This window comes from Cucurbita maxima, unplaced genomic scaffold, assembly GCF_002738345.1.
Source record: "Cucurbita maxima cultivar Rimu unplaced genomic scaffold, Cmax_1.0 Cma_Scf00030, whole genome shotgun sequence".
NCBI lineage: Eukaryota > Viridiplantae > Streptophyta > Magnoliopsida > Cucurbitales > Cucurbitaceae > Cucurbita > Cucurbita maxima.
The window spans coordinates 944,743-964,452 of record NW_019272046.1 but is presented as its reverse complement, the minus strand read 5'-3'; the positions used below and the strand labels follow the sequence as shown (position 1 = coordinate 964,452).

The 19,710-nt window shown below is 33.5% G+C and overlaps 1 long non-coding RNA gene across 1 annotated transcript; it reads right to left on the bottom strand.

Annotated features, from left to right (window-relative positions):
• Window positions 1-18,930: 18,930 nt before the first annotated feature.
• Window positions 18,931-19,448, bottom strand: LOC111466152. Its single transcript, XR_002714331.1, has 2 exons — window positions 19,204-19,448; window positions 18,931-18,977 (listed from the first exon to the last, which is right to left on the bottom strand). It is a non-coding gene; the product is annotated as an uncharacterized LOC111466152 (long non-coding RNA).
• Between the last annotated feature and the right edge of the window lie 262 nt (window positions 19,449-19,710).

The window sequence follows — 19,710 nt, the reverse complement described above, 5'->3', positions numbered from 1 at the left end:
AGATAAACAAGAAAATCGATAAGATATTCCTCTCCTCGCCCGGTGATAGAACCTCGCCCGGTGGGAGAAGATATTCCTTTCATTCTTCCTCTATGGTGTTTACGAAATCTGGTTCTTTTTGAGTTATAGTATGGTTATTTCTCAATTCCATCTCTACTACGGAACCAAAACCAGATATGAGAGTTTCTTCTCATCCATCTAGCTCCTCACTAATGAAACGATGGAAAGCATTTAACATAAAGGATAGCGTTGCAATGATTTTATCGTTAATGGTTATCATAGGGGCAAATTGAATCAAATGAAATAAAGCAAACCTCGTATAACCCAATTGAGACATGGTAGAATAGGCTAAACTTCTATCTTTTTGAGCCAGAGCTATAAATTAGCTCCAAATAGTACTATTATTATACCTATTAGATTCATGATGTAATACCATTTATGTTGAGCAAGAGCTAAAGTAGCTCCAAATAGTACTGTTATTATACCTATTAGATTCATGATGTAAGGTATTTTACCATCGCAGCAGCATGTATATCCACTGTCCAAAATCGAGAGCCATTCAAAATTATCTTGATTCATCCTCGGTTCCGAAATTGCCAAAACATTTATTCATCACAAATCTTATCATAGGGGCATTTTAGTAGTTTTTTACCTTTTACATAACTTACAATCTTCCTCGTGGCCAACATAAAAACGCTTTGTAGACAAATTATCTTCGAAGTTCGTAACATGCAATTTCTTTCACATTAGGCAATCGGCTTAAGTCCAAGGGCTAGATATAGATTCAAGTCAGATTGAACCACAAGGTGTGTGCTCTACCAGCAACTTCTATTCTAGTAAACATTATACCATACATCCAAAAACGCTTTGTAGATAAATTTTTTCCCTAGGTAAATAGAAGATTCAAGAGGCCCCTAATGATCAATATAAATACGAATGAGCCGACTTGATATTTGGGCATTATAACTACAAAGAAGACTTTTCGGATTTTGATTCTTTCGTATCTTCATAGAAAAAATTAAATCATAGCATTAAGAAGTTCGAAACTTTTTAGTACACATATTCGTTACGAACGGTATTTGGGTGTTTCTGTTTGAGCCGTACGAGACGAAATTCTCATATACGGTTCTCAGAGGGGGGTCCCCTTGGTTTCCCTATCTCAATAAAGTGTATGATTGGTTCGAAGAACGTCTTGAAATTCAGGCGATTGCAGATGATATAACTAGCAAATACGTTCCTCCTCACGTCAACATATTTTATTGTTCAGGAGGAATTACGCTTACTTATTTTTTAGTACAAGTAGCTACGGGGTTTGCTATGACTTTCTAGGGATAACAGGCTGATCTTCCCCAAGAGCTCACATCGACCGGAAGGTTTGGCACCTCGATGTCAGCTCTTCGCCACCTGGGGCTGTAGTATGTTCCAAGGGTTGGGCTGTTCGCCCATTAAAGCGGTACGTGAGCTGGGTTCAGAACATCGTGAGACAGTTCGGTCCATATCCGGTGTGGGCATTAGAGCATTGAGAGGACCTTTCCCTAGTACGAGAGGACCGGGAAGGACGCACCTCTGGTGTACCAGTTATCGTGCCCACAGTAAACGCTGGGTAGCCAAGTGCGGAGCGAATAACTGCTGAAAGCATCTAAGTAGTAAGCTCACCCCAAGATGAGTGCTCTCCTATTCCGACTTCCCCAGAGCCTCCGGTAGCACAGCCGAGACAGCGATGGGTCCTCTGCCCCTGCGGGGATGGAGCGACAGAAGTTTTGAGAATATCGTCCATGCAATTTCTTTCACATTAGGCAATCAGGTTGAAGTCTAGGGGCTAGATACATATTCAAGTCAGATTGAACCACAAGGTGTGTGCTCGTTACCACCAATTTCAACGTGGCATCACCACAGTCGAACGTCTTCCACTTTCGAACTTGGTTTTAATCTATCTTTACAAAAGTAATTAAATTACATTATATATTATCTATTGTTAGTATAATATCCAATTTTATAATAAATTTTACATTATAATTATGAATTTAACATAAAAATTAAATAATATTGTAAATAAAAACAAAAAATCAATGGAATTTTATATTGGTTCGTTGATCAAAGAAACCAACAATATTAAAGAAACATTTTATAATAAAAATATAGAAATAGGATAAAAGAATTTAAAAATTCCTTTCACTAGAATTATTTAAATAAATTATAAATCAAATCAATCATTCTCCAGAGCTCTTCCTTCCCTTTCCATTTCATCAGGTTAGATGGATGTTAAACTTATCTGCAAAAATATTAATACACAAAGTAAAAATTTTGACATTAAAAATATATATTAAAGAGACAAAAATATATATATATATATATACCTGAAACTTCCTTTTTTCCGCAATCTGTGTTACACTTTGGTTTACATGAATCACTGGTCTCGCCTTTTGCCACACATTCCTTCTCGCAGGTTGCAACACACGACTTAAATTTTGCCTCCACGCCGCTCAAGTCACCAAAGAACGATTTGAATCTAGCCTCCATTTCGGCTGGGTTATCAGCCGTGGAGAATTGCAGTGCGGATACCAACACAACGGACATTAGAAGCACTGCCATCATCTTCTTAGCCATTTTTTAAAATATTTTTTTACCTTGAAGAAAAATTCTTCCCTTTTTTGTTCCTTTCTTGGTTTCTTAATGAGTGGATGATTGTTTGAAAATAGAGAAAGGTCTCTTTATAGGAATGTTATTTGTTAAATTTAGAACGGGTCTTGATTTGTTTTCTATTTTAAGTGTTTGGTTCTATAATTGGACGAAGAAAAAGTTTTTTTCCATTGTTCTTTTCTTTGTTTGATTTTGATGAAATTATTTATCTTCGAACAATAAATTATTTGATTTTGAACACATTCAATCATAATGAATGAATTGTAATATCTCATATTTTGATGTTGGTTAAGTTTTCTTTTTTTATAGATCAATTTCTATCTAATTTGATTTAGTGGATTGCTATTTTAAATCTTGTTTCAAAAAAATATATTTAAGTGGAGTGAATTTGTAAAATGAGTCCGATCAGGTAAGTAGACGATTTTTCGTTTGAAGCTAAGTCGATCAAAGGCAGCCGAGGGGGTAAAGTGGTCATTTGACCCTTCGTTCCATATTCAGTATTATGGAGGAAGAAGAAAAAAAACGGAAGAAAATGAGAAGAATAGATGAGATTAGGGTTTTGTAGAGGGTAGAGCGAGAAAACTAAAAACAATTTTGCACGAGATTCTTTAGAAAAAATGTTAAATGAATATAGAAAGACCGATATAAGTATGAAGAAAAACGGAGTTGATTCGAATCCAAAGTCGATGTTCTGGCGTGTGTCAAAAATGGTAAAATTTACGATTTTGGACTATATTTGGACTTACTTTTTTTTTTTTTTTTTTTTTTTTTTTTTTTTTTTTTTTTTTTTTTTTTTTTTTTTTTTTTTTTTTTTTTTTTTTTTTTTTTTTGTGTGTTTGGTTATAAATTATGAAAAAAAAAAAATACATTTGTAAAGATGAATTAAAACTCCAAAACGATGAATTAAAATTCCAAAACTTTGATGAATGAAACAAGTTGATTTGAGTTATGTAGAGAAAGTTACAAAAATCCAAAGAAAATAGTAAAGATTAGTAAACTGATCGATATCTTGAAAAGAAATTTCGAGACGAGGAGAGAGGAAGACAAGCATCAGACCGTCATTGGAGGAATGCTACCAGCTACAGTGATGCCACATGTTGAAAATAGGGGAGAAGCGTGTCCCACATCTAATGATGACAATGTCCTGCAGTTCAACCTGACCTAAATCAATTTGACTCGTCGACCCACACGTGACCTTGTTCAACACTCACAACTCAATTCGTCCACCTGACTCAACCCGTTACCCGTGCCTCTCCTGAGTGTGCTACATGTTACTACAAGAATAATCAAAGGAATTTCATGCCTTAAAGATCAAACTCAGTCCTTGAGAGCCAGATGTGTAAATCAAAGGCTGCCACACGTACCACAATGTGGGCGAGTGTACCCTTCCCTCTGGCAAGTCTGTACTTGCGCGTGGCTATGCATGTTAGACTTCTTCCTAGGGTCGACCCCTACTTGAATTTTTTTTTCTCTGATTTCAATGATGACCATATTATGACTTGAATTAGTACCTACTATGGAAATTAATTTTTTTTTGGAAGCTAGCAACTTGAATTAGTACTTACTATGGAAATTTAAAATTTTTTGGAGTCTCCAACATATGGAAAAGCTAGCCTGGAAAGACACGCGTCATTAAATAAATAACCACATGGATCTTACGAACATGCTTATAGAGATTGCTAGGATATGCTAGTAGCATGCATACGTTCTTAGCCTTAGATGGTTAGAAATTGCATGTTTAGGACTTCGGAAAGACATTTTTGGAAGAGTATGTATTGTATGCATGTTATGAAAAATTACCGTTATATCCTTATGATGAGATTTTCGAGAAGCCTGCTCTTTAATGTTTTATGCAAGGCTAGAGATAATATGCTCGACTAGAATACGAGTTGGGCAATATGGACGAGTAAGCTATGTAAAACGTGAGAAATTATCAAAAAGTCTCTATAATAAGATTTGTGATGAGTGCTATTTTAAATGATTTCCGCTCTGTTAGATAGAAGGATGGACTGTTGTGATCTAGGCTCTGGGCGATTTATGGATGTTATCTCTCGGTTGAGCTTGTTTTCTTATTTGTTTACATAAATGTTTTAGTTAATGAGCTTGTTTTCTTGTTTGTTTACATAAATGTTTTAGTTAATGTTTTTAGTGTTTAAGTGATCGATAAGATATCTCCCTAATAAGCTTTCACAAATACATAGATTATGTAAACTTGCTCTATGTGATCGATATGGTAATCTTCCTAACAAACCTTGCACAAGAGAATCAAGTTAAGACTAGGGCACTAGAACCAAAGCAGGTGTGAGTTAACCAGTTAATCTAGCTCAATACACTTTCAAGTAAACCCTATAACCCAAGATCGGCGAGGAAAGCGCTTGAGGAGATATAAAGACTACGATCTCTTAGAGATATTTTGTTCTTACTACATCTTAGAAGAAGAGGAGGAAAAGCAAAAAGAATTGGAAAGCCGAGAGACTTTAGAGGCCTCCCTTCTCTATCGTTGACAAGAGATTTCTCTATGAACAATACGAATCGAAGTTTGAAGAAGGGGAAGGAGAAGGAGTTCTCGACCCGCAACAAATAGAGGAGGATTTATTCAATCACATAGTTTGGGCTTCTAGAATATAACGCCCTTGGGGGTTTCTATTTGATTGTATCGAAAGGCCCAATGAATTGGGATTTCCCTATTGGGCTAGGTCATTTCGGAGCAAGTGGATCATTTCTGATGAAGAGAATGATTCGGAGTTCTTGTAGAGTGGAACCGTGCAATACCAAACACGAGATAGATCTTCCAACGAACAATCGTTAACAAATATATACAGAATCATCATTTTAATAATGGCATAAGAGTCTCTAGAACTCATACCCTAAACTCGAAAGAGGCTAGTTAGGATGGTGTGATCTTACACTTCAATTGAATTACCCTACTGGCAAGTACATAGGTTCTATTCAAAACTCAAACGAGACCATGGATACCAGATGAGAGCCTACTTCATTGGCAACAAGCTCATCATAAATGATGTAAAGACTTTGACGAATTCGAAAAATTCAGATTTGAAAGACATTTGATATTATAACAAAAATGTAGTATGGATCATAATTGGAGAAAAATAGGCTAAATGGGCTATTATATAAAGTAAGCAACAAAATTTTGGAATGCTTTTTGGAAGAAAAAAATATTATAATTTTATTATGATACTATGAAGGACCCCTAATGATTGTCATCTAATAAAACCCCTAATCATGAAATTCAAATTATTAAAAGGGTGAGCTCACCCACGTATACTCAAAAAGATACGGGAGATATACTGTCTAGACACTTCAAAAGGATACGAGAGATATACTGTCTAGATACTTCAAAAGGATACGAGAGATATACTGTCTAGACACTTCAAAAGGATACGAGAGATATACTGTCTAGACACTTCAAATGGATACGAGAGATATACTGTCTAGACACTTCAAAAGGATACGAGAGATGTCTAAACACCCAAAAAATGAAAAACATAGTTTTTCGAGTGATTGATAATATGTAAGGTGTCATCAGAACCTCCACTAGTAGCTCTTCAAGTTGTTTCTCGTTCAATGGTGCCATCACAAGCTCCATTACCCATTCCACCTGATAACTAGTATTATTGAAGTAGGACTAGCTAGTTAAGGTAGTGCATTAAGGCGATTAATCACCCAACCATTCGAAGAAGGGCTTAAAACCATTCGAGTTGACTTAGTGGCGGGCCAGCAGCTTCCTCCGTAGAAACTTCGGAACGAATTTTGTAACGGATATATTTTCTATTCTAACTCCAATATCCAATTCTATAATTAATTTTTTGCATTAGAATTATGAATTCAATATAAAAAAAATTAAATAACTTGGGTGCATAAAAACTATAAATCAATTGAATTTTGTTGGGTAGTTGGATTGAAAAAATAAAGAAATAAACCGAACTATATTAAAGAAACAATTTATAATAAAAAATAAATAAATTACAAAAATGAAACAAATATTATTTAAATAAATCATATTTGATGTTCTCCATCAAATGAATCCTTCTTCATCGCTCACTTTTCATTTTATCCTCTTCGATAATCATTGAGGTATCTTGATCTTAAATTTATCTGCAAAATAAGCACAACAAAAATTAATAATAATGTACAAAATTGAAAATTAAGAATCTCACCTACTTAAATAAAAAAGAAAAATTTGATATGAAATCAAACTTCCACGTCTATTGAGTCAGTCTAATACCAGAATTCGATAATACCAGAATTCGATGAGACAACTATACATTTAAACTAAGGGTTAATAGGTTAGAATAAAGAGTTTACATGTTAAAAAGATTTGTCTAAAAAGATAGAAAAATGTACTTTCAACTTCCTTTTTGCCGCAATCTGCGTCACACTTATGACGACATGCAGCATCCGTGCATTTCTTATGGCAAGCTGCAGAACACGTTTTAAAATTTGCCTCCACAGAGCCAAAGTCGTTAAAGAACGACTTGAATTTTGCCTCCATTTCAGCCGATGATTTGTCAGCGGTGGAGAATTGCAATACCGATACCATCAAAACGCACATAAGAACCACTGCCATCATCTTCTTTGCCATTTTTTTCTTGCCTTGAAGAAAATTCTTCGACTTTTGTGTCTTTATTTATGTTTTTTTTTCTTAATTTGATGGTGGATGATTGTTTGACAATAAAGAAGGCCTTTTTATAAGAATGTTATTTGTTAAATTTAGACCGTGATTTTTCCCTTTCCTAAATAATGGCAAGAATTGGTCTTCGTTTGTTTTCTATTTTTAAGTTTTTTATTCCATAGGTGGACGAACAAAAAGCTTTTCTATAAATATATCATAGAAAAAAAAAAAAAGTTTATTCTTTATATTAAATACAAATTATAAAAGGATGAATCACTAACAAGCAATCTATAACAAACCAGTTACTTTTAGATTAAATTGCTTCATATTTAGCCAATTTTGAACACATCAAGATAATAGAATGAATCATAACACTCCATAGATCAATTTTGACCTAATTTGATTTAGTGGCCTAATAGCTAGAAAAAAAAAAAAAAAGTGAGACTTCATGAAAGTCATTGGAAACTATCTCGGCATTTCCCCCTCCCCCTCATCAACAACAATCCCCTCTAGAGTTCTTAGATCCATAATGCCTCGAGAGAGAGAAGGAACTATAAATCGAGAGTGTTTAGATCTTCTTTCCAGAGATCAATCAGCATGATATAAAGAGGGTGGTGAAGCCCTCGCTTTTGTTGTTGTGTCTAGAAATGATTTTTGGAAGAGGGGTCGGGGTCAAATTTTTTTGTTATTATCTCACAACTATCATTGTGCGTAGGTTTTCACATCGTCTGACCTATAAAAGAAAACCCACCAGAGCAAGTGGAAAATTCTAAAGCACTTTGGACATTGTCGGGTTAGAGTTGGTGGCGAAAGGGAGATGGAGAGAGAGGAGAAAAATATAAGGAAAAAAAAAATAATAATAATAAATATCTTTTAATTCTTATTCTCTTATAGTTTTGAAGCTTACATATATGCTTTCATGTTCATAATTATTTTATAGTGTGAAAATAAGTGTTTAAAGAAAAATCAAGATTTTATGTGAAATTTTGGGCTATAAAGCAAGCAACCAAATTTTGGAAGAAAGAATATTATAATTAGTATGTGTTAAAAGATGCAATTACCAAAATGTCTCTTTCGCGAGATTATGAGATGTATATTGTTTTATATGCTTTTCACTATGCTGGAATGGACGACGATGAAATGTTGTATGTTGGAAGATAAAGTATGTTTAGCTCCAAATGATGATCTATGTCTGGGTGCTTTCAGTAGAACAACGTGCTCTTAGATTAGGAAAGACTCAAGGACTTAAAATAGAGTACCTTAAAATCGACTATCCATGTTAAGTCACCTAGCCACACTAGAAATCTTGGTAAACCTCGTAAACACCCAGAGATAATGATATGTGGAAATCAACCCAAGGAGAGTAAGATTCAGATTACCTTGTTGATCAAATATCTCAAGGCAAGAACATTGTTTGAGATTCGAATCACTCCATAAACAGGATCGATCATGGTAGCTTGAATGATTCTTGTTGAGCAAATATCTCAGGGCAAGAACACTTGATTGAGATTCGAATCACTCCACAAGCAAGATTAATCATGTGGAGATTGAATGATCTACATGCAACCTAAACTACATAGAATTGCAAATAAACTTAGTCATTGGCTAAAGAGAAGCACAAATGTTCTTTTACTATATTTTACAAGTTGACTTACAAATACAACATACATGACTTTATATAGCGTCAAAATGAAACTATTAAATGCATTTCAAGAGTTGTAACCTTCATACTTTATAGCCATAATTAACTATTATGTAATTACAATCTAAAGTAAATAAAAAGTCTTAAAATATATTAATGAAATACAATAACTCTAAATTGAAATCCATAAAAAATTTATACCATGAAACTTCATTCTTCTCCAACGTGGCATGAATTGAAATATCTTTTGATAATTTCAACAATATTTTCTTTACATCTTCATTGAAGTATATTGTATGATGGATGTCTCTTGGTTCATATTAGATAACCAATGTGACGTTTAAAATATGTATCCCGTATTTTCAATGATTGGTAGGAATATCTCCCTACACAAGCATGCACTCCAACCAAGTTAAGATTAGGGCACTCAAGCTAGAGCATTTTAGTCAATATGTTTCTAGTAGATCATGTACCTTAAGATTATGAGCGACCATTAGAGGTTTGGACCTTTGTGCACTAAAAAATGTATTAGCTCCAAGGAGTTGGTCCAGAACGTCTTTGAAACCTAGTAGACGAACTTAAGACCTAATTGATGACCACGACACCTATAGACTGAAAAAGGTAGCTCTCCAAGCCGTTAGCAGTATGTATGACGTCATCAAAACCTCCGTTAGTAGCTCTCTAAGCTATTAGCTATTTTCATAAGTTGGTTAGGGTAGTTCGTCAAGAGCACCACCTAAACTAGTGTGACAGGTAGGGCTTCAACCAAAGATCTCTCACTATGCAACCGTAAGGTTGTAGAACCTTCTAGAACTTCTTCTAGAACTTTTTGAGGTAGGGTAGTAAAAGTAAACCCTTCCCGAACTTTTTGGGCATCAACCCAACCCATCTTTGTAGATAGAGCAAGTTAGCTAAGTTAAATAACAATCAGTTTGTAGAGATAGGCTCGAAACTTTGAGGCACCCAAGATGTTTATATAGTAGTAGAGACTAAACCAAAACTTCCTAGAATTCATAAAGCATGTTACTATTTACTCGGTTAAGGTTGTTATGAGAATTAGGTTAAATATGAAGTATTTTTATAATCACTTTTTAGGTTGCCAATCAAGGTGGGGAACGTATGAGAGTTGTGCAGTCATAGAGGGGATTTATTTCGATTTGTAATTTCTATAATCCTCATGTTCTTATCTTTATTTTAATTTAAAATTTACCGTTTTTTTTAATCTTTTTTATTCACAATCTGAATTTATGGGATATATTTTTGATTGTGACTCTAATATTCAGTTTTATAATTAATTTTAGATTATATGAATCCATTATAAAAAGTTAAATAATTTTGTAAATAAATACTATGAATAATTTGAATTTTGATGGTTTATTGGTTGATAAAAATAATGAAATAAACTCAACAATATTAAAGAAAAAATTTATAATAAAAAATAAATAAATTACAAAAATGAAACAAATATTATTTAAATAAATCATATTTGATGTTCTACATCAAATGAATCCTTCTTCACCCGTCGATTATCATTGGGGTATCTTGATCTTAAATTTATCTGCAAAATAAGTACAAAAAAATTAATAATAATGCACAAATTGAAAATTAAGAATCTCACTCCTCAAACAAAAAAAGAAAGTCAAATTTGATATGAAATGAAACTTCCACGTTTATTACGAATCTATTGAGTCAGTCTAATACGAATCTATTGAGTCAGTCTAATACGAATCTATTGAGTCAGTCTAATACGAATCTATTGAGTCAGTCTAATACGAATCTATTGAGTCAGTCTAATACGAATCCGATGAAGAAACTAACATTTAAACTAAGGGTTAATAGGTTAGAATAAAGAGTTTACATTTTCTTATATAAAATGTTAAAAAGACTTTTGTCTAAAGAGATAGAAAAATGTACTTTCAACTTCCTTTTTGCCGCAATCTGCATCACACTTATTACGACATGCAGCATCAGTGCATTTTTTATGGCAAGCTGCAGAACACGTTTTAAAATTTGCCTCCACAGAGCCAAAGTCATTAAAGAACGACTTGAATTTGGCCTCCATTTCAGCTGATTTGTCAGCCGCGGAGAATTGCAATACAGATACCATCAAAATACACATTAGCACGACCATCATCTTCTTTGCCATTTTTTTTTTTGCCCTTTTTGTGTTTATTTTTTCTTAATTTGTGAGTGGATTTGAAAGTAAAGAAAGTCTTCTTATAGAAGATGTTATTTGTTAAATTTATACCGTGCAAAATTAGGTTCTTACCTTTCCTAAATAATGACAAGAACGGGTCTTAGTTTGTTTTCTATTTTTAAGTTTTATTTCCCGAGGGAGTGAAGAAAAAGATTTTCCATTGTTATTTTATTTATTTTAAGGTATAAATATATCATAGAAAACAAAATGAGATGCAAGTTTATTGTTTATAGTAAATACAAACTATAAAAGAGGTGTTCATCATGAAGCAATAAGCATCATAATTCACTAACAAACAATGGGTTGAATGTTTATCAACTCTAAGAGAAAATCAGGTCACTTTAAGATTAAATTGCTTCATATTCAGCCGATTGTAAACACATCATGATAATAGAACCAATCATAACATCCCATATTTTCATGTGAGATACTTTTGCTTATTTTATAGATCTGACCTAATTTGATTTACGGCTAACAAAATCAAAAGAAAAAAAAATTAAAAGGACAGAAAGAAGAGAGGGAATACAAGAGAAGAAGTTGTAAAGGGTTGATAGATTCGCCTTATGAAACCAGAAGTTTTAATCTGGAGGGATAATATCAACTATTTGACGCTCATTCGATGCATCCACTATGGTTATTTCATATCCTCCTTTTTCTTTTCGTATTATTTTGCTTACTATACTTATTGCTGTAGCATTATACTCTTACTCCTGTCGGGATAAATCTGACTCCTTCCCCTATTCCACCTACGTATATGGGATATTTTAAGAAGTGAACATCTTTCTTAGTCGCGGGTCCGGGAAAGAATAGGAAAGGTGATTTCACTACCCTATCACAAGAATATTCTTTTTAGTGGGACGATAGCAGATTGCCCATCTTTTCTTTAATCTCGAGAGACGGGGGCTAATTCATTGATATTTTCTTTAAAGGGAAGGGTTGGAAGTAAGAATGGAATGAAGTTATTAATATGATTAAGTAAGAATGATACAAATTGGGCATTGAATATCTTTGAACAAAAATTAAGAGATAAAACAGAATATATATATATACAATATGTATATATATTTAGATGTATATTATAACAATGGTAGAGAATTGAATGTGAAATTGATGTCATGAATTCATATAGGCTCGTATGAAGTCTAGCACATGAACCATTGTAAGAGTTAGAGAATTGAATGTGAAATTGATGTCATGGATTCATATAGATTGACTTGGATACAAAGGACAAAATTGAACTTTCATTAAGGATAAATTGGTTCGGTTGAAATACTTGTCTTATGTATGGTTGATCATCGAGCCTATTTCCCTTGGTTACCTATTTCTTTTTTCTTAGTTTAGCCAATTTCTCATGAAAAGTAAAAAGGGGACTATGAGAAATATTTCTAGATTTAACGTCAAACTAAAACCAACCATCGCATTATTATAAACCATCCATCACATTATCCTTTTTTTAGGTTCATTAGGGTTTTTGTTGGTTGGAACTTCCAGTTATCTGTAGGAATTTGATGTTGTATGATGACGTTAAATAATGATAAGACGATGTTATAAGATGAACATTCAATAGCAATAGCAAGTGGAAAATTATTTCATCGTGTTCATAATTATTTCATCGTATGAAAATTAAGTGATTAAAAACAAATAAGAATATTGCGGTAAAGATGCATGTTGTTTTATATGCTTTTCACTATGCTGGAATGGATGATGAAATGTTGTGAGCGATTGATGGATATTATCACTATTTAAGTTTATATGTTATGTTAGGTCCCGTTGATGATCTAAGTCTGAGCGCCGAAGTAGAATGAACATCATGCAAATAATTTGAATTTTATTGGTTTTTTTTTGTTGATAAAAATAATGAAATAAAGTCAACAATATGAAAGAAACACCGAATTAATCATTCTTCAAAGCTCTTGTCTTCATCTCCTTGGTTATCATTGGGGTATTTTGATTTTAAATTTATCTGCAAAATAAACACAACAATTAATAATTATGCACAAAATTGGCAAGAATCTCACCAAAAAGTCAAATTTGATATGAAATCTAACTCTATATTAAGAATTCAATAAGAAACTATACATTTAAATATTTTAAAGAATTAGATGTTAAAAAGATTTGTCTAAAGAGATAGAAAAATGTACTTTCAACTTCCTTTTTGCCGCAATCTGCGTCACACTTATGACGACATGCAGCATCCGTGCATTTCTTATGGCAAGCTGCAGAACACGTTTTAAAATTTGCCTCTACAGAGCCAAAGTCGTTAAAGAACGACTTGAATTTTGCCTCCATTTCAGCCGATGATTTGTCAGCGGTGGAGAATTGCAATACCGATACCATCAAAACGCACATAAGAACCACTGCCATCGTCTTCTTTGCCATTTTTTTCTTGCCTTGAAGAAAATTCTTCGACTTTTTTGTCTTTATTTATGTTTTTTTTTTCTTAATTTGATGGTGGATGATTGTTTGACAATAAAGAAGGCCTTTTTATAAGAATGTTATTTGTTAAATTTAGACGGTGGAAAATTAGGTTTTTCCCTTTCCTAAATAATGGCAAGAATTGGTCTTCGTTTGTTTTCTATTTTTAAGTTTTTTATTCCATAGGTGGACGAACAAAAAGCTTTTCCATTGTTATTTTCTATAAATATATCATAGAAAAAAAAGAGATAGAAAATTTATTGAACAAAGCAATCACTAACAAATCATCTAACTCAAAAACTAAGTTACCTTAAGATTAAATTGTTTCATGTTTATCAATTATGAACCCATCCAGATAATAGAATGAATCATAACACCCCATATTTTCATGTGAAATACCTTTTTTTATTTTATAGATCTCGACCGAATTTGATTTAGTAGTTAGAAAGAAAAAAAAAAGGTGAGATTTCATGATCACTTAAACCACTCGGGGTAAATGATTACTCTCTCCACCTTCTCCTTGTTAGAGGTAGACGACTCTCCACAATGGTATGATATTGTCCACCTTAAGCATAAGCTCTCATGGCTTTGCTTTGGACTTCCCAAAAGGTCTCATACCAATGGAGTTAGTATTCCTCACTTATAAACCCATGATCATTCCCGAAATTAGCCAATGTGGGACTTTCATCATCCAACACTCCTAAATCTCTCACCACAATACTTCCTACAAAATGATATGCAAAAGAAACACAACAGAAAGAAAAAACGGCAGATTTTGGGAAGAGAAAAATTGGAGAAAGAAATAAAGGAAATTTTGATGGTGACATCAGTATAAGCTAATTAGGTGAGTGACCTTATTATCGACTCGGTCGAAAGACTTGTCTTATGTATGACGACACGTGCTCAGTGGCCCTTACATGTGTCATTTATGCTTTATGTTATGTGATGATGTGATGGCGTTAAATGATGATGTGTTGATGTTGTATGATGATGTGATGACGTTAGATAGGATGTGATGATGTTATGAGATGATGTGATGTTGTTATATGATGATGTGATAATGTTATGTGATGACGTGATGACGTTAGATGATGATGTGATGACGTTAGATGATGATGTGATGACGTTAGATAATGATGTGATGATGTTATATGAATAACGTACTTGGTATGCTTGATGCACTTTATGGCAATATGATGAGTATGATGATTGCGTGACGTTTACCTTAATATGATGATGAGTGTCATATTGCATCATGTTGTTAGATCGATATAGGACACAACCCTAAGAGCATGCAAATGATATTAATAAAAATATCCATGAGTATGTGTTACTTAGAGTAACAAAGAGATGAGACTAGAGGGTTGTGTCAGAAGAGACGTTATGATGGATTTGGAGGAACTTCATGCATATTGTATGTTCATAAGCATAGGGCTACTTCTCCTATCAATGATAAGTGCGGACGCACACAATAAGATGATTAGTGCGAATGCGCACAAATGAGGGTGTTCATGAGGCGCATGACACTATGGGGTTTTGTTGATCTCCGGACTTCGCTACAGATTAGCTTGACCAGAGGGTCCAGGGGGTGTGCGTGATGGTGTTAATATAACACATGCGGAAACAATTTGGATCTTAGGCACTCTAAGTACATCAATTATAGTGAATTAGCTAGCATGTTCAAAAGCATTAAAACTCAATGAGTTTGAATACTAACCTTTTGTCGCTTAAGTTTCTTTTTCCTCACGAACCGGTTTCGAACCACCACTAGTGTTTTCTCCACTATTCTCTGGCCTTAGAACGGGATTGTGGAATCCGGTGAGTGACTAAACTTGAGAGATTTAGTATATATGAAGAGAGAGTTTGTGAGAGATTTTTCTCAAGGTTTTTTTTCCAAAAGCCAACCTTCCATGTATCATGATCACTCTATTTATATAGTCATGTTTGCATGTTCATGCAAATTTTAGATCACCAAATTTTGACACTCAAATGTTTGGGATAATGTGGCAAGCATGTATGCTTGAGTTAACCAAATTTTGACACTCAAAATTCCACTAAAATTTGTGGGGTTTATTTATGCAAGTTTGGTTAAACCAAATTTTGACACCTCAAAATTTCAATAACATGATTTTTCCATTAGATGAAGTGAACATTTTAACTTTCTTTCATTTTTATTCAACAATCAATTTAAATTATTAATTTCAAATTAAAGTAATATTAAATGATTAATTAAACTATTTAATTAATATTTAATATTAATTCAAATGCCAATTCCAATTAATTCCGACACATATTTGATTAAGATATTTAAATCTTATTTAAATATCTCAGATTCTCTCTCTTTGTTTAATTCGTAAATAAAACAAAAATGCGGTTAAATATATCGTATATATGTAGTGCATTCTTCCTAATTTGAATTCGAACACTTCGAACTTACTCGTCACATTGTTCTATGGTTTAGTCTGATATGAGCTAGCAGAGAAACCTAATGGACCTATAGATCATGGACTCCAACAATCCAAGATTAACCGGTTAAACTCATTAAGCTTGTTAACCAACATTCGTTAACTACTAGGACATTCCACTATAGCCTAGTAGTTGCACTCCTCTCACTATAGATATATTTCTATCCATTTGATATAACCATGATTAGTAAGTCGATCCTTCACACGTTGTTCATAACTAGAGCTGGATCAATTTACCGTTTTACCCCTAAAGTTACTTCTTGTTCCTTATGTCTCACTGATCCTCTAATGAACAATTGGTTTGTGGTCCAACCAGTAAACTAAATCCCTCTCAGGCCAATGAGAGGGTGGGGCCTCTGTTCAAGACCTAGAATCAGTACTTAAGGGAACTACCTCTCTTCTATCCTAAAAGTGGGTAGGAGTGAATTCTATCTTGCACCCCACATCCCCAGCCATTTACCCAGTCTTACCCTTGAAATGGGAGGAATATTGAGTCAGCGAACTTGAGCCACTCTCACCCCATGCAAATCTAAGGATAATTCTGAATAAACAAAAGTTCATGGTTAGCTTAGGATTAAGATAGAGTAACCTAGGTCATCGAATAAAAAGAAAATCAGTCTCAACAGTAAACAACATTATAAAGTGAGAGTGATTTTCTTCATGGTCCGATCTTATGCAATACTCATTGCATAGGACGCCCCCATTCACATGTCTTCACATGTACAATTTAGTGATCACATTGTTTATATCATATACAAAAGTGGGTCGCATCCATAGTGTCCCCAGAATAAGGTACTTACCCTTATTCTTATACTATAGATCATTTTGACTATATACTTGAACTTGATCAACTCTTATGTCTCTACATATAGTTCAAGTAATCATACTAGCCAGAGTGTTCTTAGTTTATTAGATTTAGATTAATGATCGTAAAGTTCACGTTATTCAATAACAATTTTTATGGAATAAACAACAATAATAACTTTCTTGAAAATAGAATATGTTTTTGTTTACAAACGATGAGTTTTAAGACATAAAACCCAACAGTGCAAGCGCCCTGGGGATTCACACTCGCACATGTGAGTCGTGTGTAGGGAAGTATGACACATCCAATTTGTCCGAGATTTGTCCGAGGAGGCCACCCTTATGATGATTAGAGATAGGTCCCTAAATCATGATTGCATGTGTTTGCATTTGCATGGCCCCCATAGTGGGGCCACTTACTGAGTATTCTTTGAAATACCAAGATCATGTGCCACATCATTTTTCAGGTAAAGGCAAGGCGCACTTGTACGGAGGACGACGGCATAGCGAGAAGAGACTGTGACACGTGCATAGGGTAGACTCATGTTTAAATTTCTAGTTACAATAGGTTGTTTTGTATTTCATTGTTTTAAATTATTTTGTATTTGCTTTTATTTTCTCTAAATTTCAGTATTTCCTATTTAAACACGTAAGACCATGGTTGTGTTTTTCAGAGAAGAAGTTGTTTTAAGCATTTTTCGAAGTTTAAGTTATAAATGATGTTCATGTAAGAGTTATATTTCTCATGAGACGCTAGTAGCGACTCTGGATATGTGGAAATTTAGGATCATTACAACGCATTCTCCCCTCCCCCTCATCAACAACAATCCCCTTTAGAGTTCTTAGATCCACAATGCCTCGGTTTTCTTGTTGTGTCTAGAAATGATTTTTGGAAGATGGGCGAATTTTCTTGTTATTATCTCACAACCATCATCGTGTGTAGGTTTTCACATCGTCTAACCTATAAAAGAAAACCCACAAGAGCAAGTGGAAAATTCTAAAGCACTTGCTATTGTCAGGTTAGAGTTCGTGGCGGAGATGGAAAGAGAAGAGAAAATATAAGGGAAAAAAAAACAAAAATATAATAAATATCTTTTAATTCATATTCTATTATAGTTTCGAGGCTTACATATATGCTTTCATATTCATAATTATTTTATGGTGGGAAAATTAAGTGATTAAAGACAAAGATTTATGTGAAATTTTGCGAAAACTAAGGCACCAAATTTTTGAAGCAAAATGTCTCTTTCGTGAGATTTTGAGATGTATGTTGTTTTATATACTTTTCACTATGCTGAAATGGACGATGAAATGTTGTGATAAGGACGATTGATGGATATTATCACCATTTGAGTTTGTATGTTGGTAGATATATTATGTTTAGCTCCAGTTGATGATCTAAGTTTGGGCGCCTCTAGGAGAATGAGCATCGTTCTCCCAGATTAAGAAAGACTCAAGGACTTAAAATAGAGTACCCTGAAATCCACAATCCATGTTAAGTCACCTAGCCACATTAAAAATCTTGGTAAACCTCGCAAGTACCCAAAGATAACCGAGGTGACGTTTAAGATATGCATCCCGTATTTTCAGCAATCGATAGAAATATCTCCCTAACAAGCATGCATGCACGAACCAAGTTAAGATTAAGGCACTCAACCTAGAGCATTTTAGTCAATATGTTTCTAGTAGATCATGTATCTTAAGATTGTGAGCAGCCATTAGAGGTTTGGACCTTTGTGCACTAGAAAAATGGATTAGCTCCAAGGAGTTGGTACGTCTTTGAAACCTAGAAGACAAACTTAAGAACCTAATTGACGACCACAAAATCTAGAGACTGAAAAAGGTAGCTCTCCACGGTGTTAGTAATATGTATGGTGCCATCAAAACATCTACTAATAGCTCTCTAAGCCATTAGAATTCATAAAAGTATGTTAGTACTTACTAGGTTATATGGATGTGATGATTTTTATAATCACTTTTGGTTGATAAAAATAATGAAATAAACTCAACAATATGAAAGAAACATTTTATAAGGAATAAATAAATATATTACAAAAATGAAATAAATATTATTTAAATAAATTATATTTGATGTTGTACATCAAATTAATTATTCTTCACGGCTCACTTTTCATTTCATCCTCCTCGATTATCAATGGGGTATCTTGATCTTAAATTTATCTGCAAAATAAGTCCAACAAAAATAAAAATTAATAATAATGCACAAAATTAAAAAGTAGGAATCTCACCAACTTAATTAAAAAAGAAAGTGAAATTTGATATGAAATTAAACTTCACACCCTGAAGGTGAAGGTAACGGTAGATATATTAATAGGTTAGAATAAAAAATTAATACATTTTCTGAATGTTAAAATGATTTTTGTCTAAAGAGATTAGAAAAATGTACTTTCAACTTCCTTTTTGCCGCAATCTGCGTCACACTTATTACGACATGCAACATCAGCGCATTTCTTATGGCAGGCTGCAGAACACGACTTAAAATTTGCTTCCACAGAGCCAAAGTCATTAAAGAACGACTTGAATTTTGCCTCCATTTCAGCTGATGATTTGTCAGCAGTAGAGAATTGCAGTACCGATACCATCAAAACACACATTAGAACCACTGTCATCATCTTCTTTGCCATTTTTTTCTTGCCTGAAGAAAATTCTTCAACTTTTTTTTGCTTTTTTATGTTTTTTTTTCTTAATTTGATTGCAGATGATTGTTTGAAAATAAAGAAGGCCTTTTTATAAGGATGTTATTGGTTAAATTTAGACTCAAACTTAGATTTTTACCTTTTGAAAATAATGACAAGAACTGGTCTTTGTTTATTTTCTATTTTTAAGTTTTTTTTTTTGTTCTAAAGGTGGAAGAAAAAGTTTTTCATTGTTATTTTCTTTATTTTAAGGTATA